A 1,487-nucleotide genomic window follows, 5' to 3' on the forward strand; every position below is an offset into this window, starting at 1 on the left:
GAAAACAACGTATGTAACTTTTAAAGTGATGATTATAAATGTTTACTCCTTATGTAAGCACCAAACCAACGTATGGTATTTTTCTAATGCTGAGTGTTTACAGCTACTAATGTTGCTAACACTTACGGTGAGCTGAAATATTGAAATATTTATATTTAACATTTAATCGTTGTCTAGAATAACCAGATCCTGAAATGGTGATGTGACATCCTGGGGATTTGCTGAATAAAAGAGCACTAACGTGTACATACATACACATACCCACACACACACACACATAATATATATATATATATATATATATACTATATGATATTCTATATTATTAATATATATATATATCTAATATACTACATATATATATATTATATATATAATATATCTTCTATATACTATATATATATATATTCTATATACCGATACACCACACACACACACACACACACACACTATACACTACTATATATATATATATATATATATATATATATATACACACATATATATCTATACACATATATATATATACATATATACTCTATATATACACACATATATATAATATCTACTACACACAATATATATATATATATATATTATATATATCTATCATATATATATATCTATATATATTATATTATACTATATATATATATCTATATATCTATATGTGTGTTGTGTGTGGTGTGTGTGCTCTTTATTCAGAAACCCTCATGTCAACATCACATTTCAGGACTCTGTTCTATAGACAGATTAATGTTAAATATAATATTCGATATTTCTATCACCGTAACAGTTTTTCACCCCTTAGTAGCTTGTAAACACCTCAGCATTAGAAAAAACTATACGTTGGTTGGTGCTACATAAGGTATAAAACTTTATACTCATCACTTAAAAGTTACATACGTTGTTTTTTGGTGCCTGTTTGTTTCCCAGTATTAGTTTGTGTGTGAATGGGTGTATAAGAGAATTAACTTAAAGAACTTTGGCTAGAAAGGCTCTTTATGAAGTTCAGTCCATTCCTGTATTATTTTACGGGCAGACCTGCCACATCCAATATTGGCGGCGCCGTTTACGTTCGATTCAGTGCTCAATGCGGCGTCTCTAGCTATATATGTCTGTTTGATGCTGTGTATTGTCTATGTTCTATTGTCTGTTTCTATATGTCTATGTATATTGTCTGTTTATATATGTTGTGTAATTATATCTATGTATATATGTTGTGTCTATGTCTTAGTCTATTATATTGTCTGTGTATTATATGTTCTATTATCTAGTATATATGTCTATGTATATATGTCTATGTATTATGTCTCTTATGTATTAGTACGTCGCCGCCATATTGGATGTGGCAGGTCTGCCCGTAAACTAATAACAGGAAATGGACTGAACTTCATAAAGCGCCTTTCTACAAAGTTCTTTAAGTTAATGTCTCTTATACACCCATTCACACACACACTAATATATCTGGGAAACAAACAGGCACC

At 29.5% G+C, this 1,487-nt stretch overlaps 1 protein-coding gene across 4 annotated transcripts in view; it reads right to left on the bottom strand.

Moving 5' to 3' along the window:
• ubtfl (upstream binding transcription factor, like) overlaps positions 1-1,487 on the bottom strand; it is a 27,838-nt gene that overhangs the window by 3,393 nt on the left and 22,958 nt on the right. The window lies entirely within an intron of this gene.

Source organism: Larimichthys crocea, chromosome II, assembly GCF_000972845.2.
Source record: "Larimichthys crocea isolate SSNF chromosome II, L_crocea_2.0, whole genome shotgun sequence".
Lineage (NCBI taxonomy): Eukaryota > Metazoa > Chordata > Actinopteri > Sciaenidae > Larimichthys > Larimichthys crocea.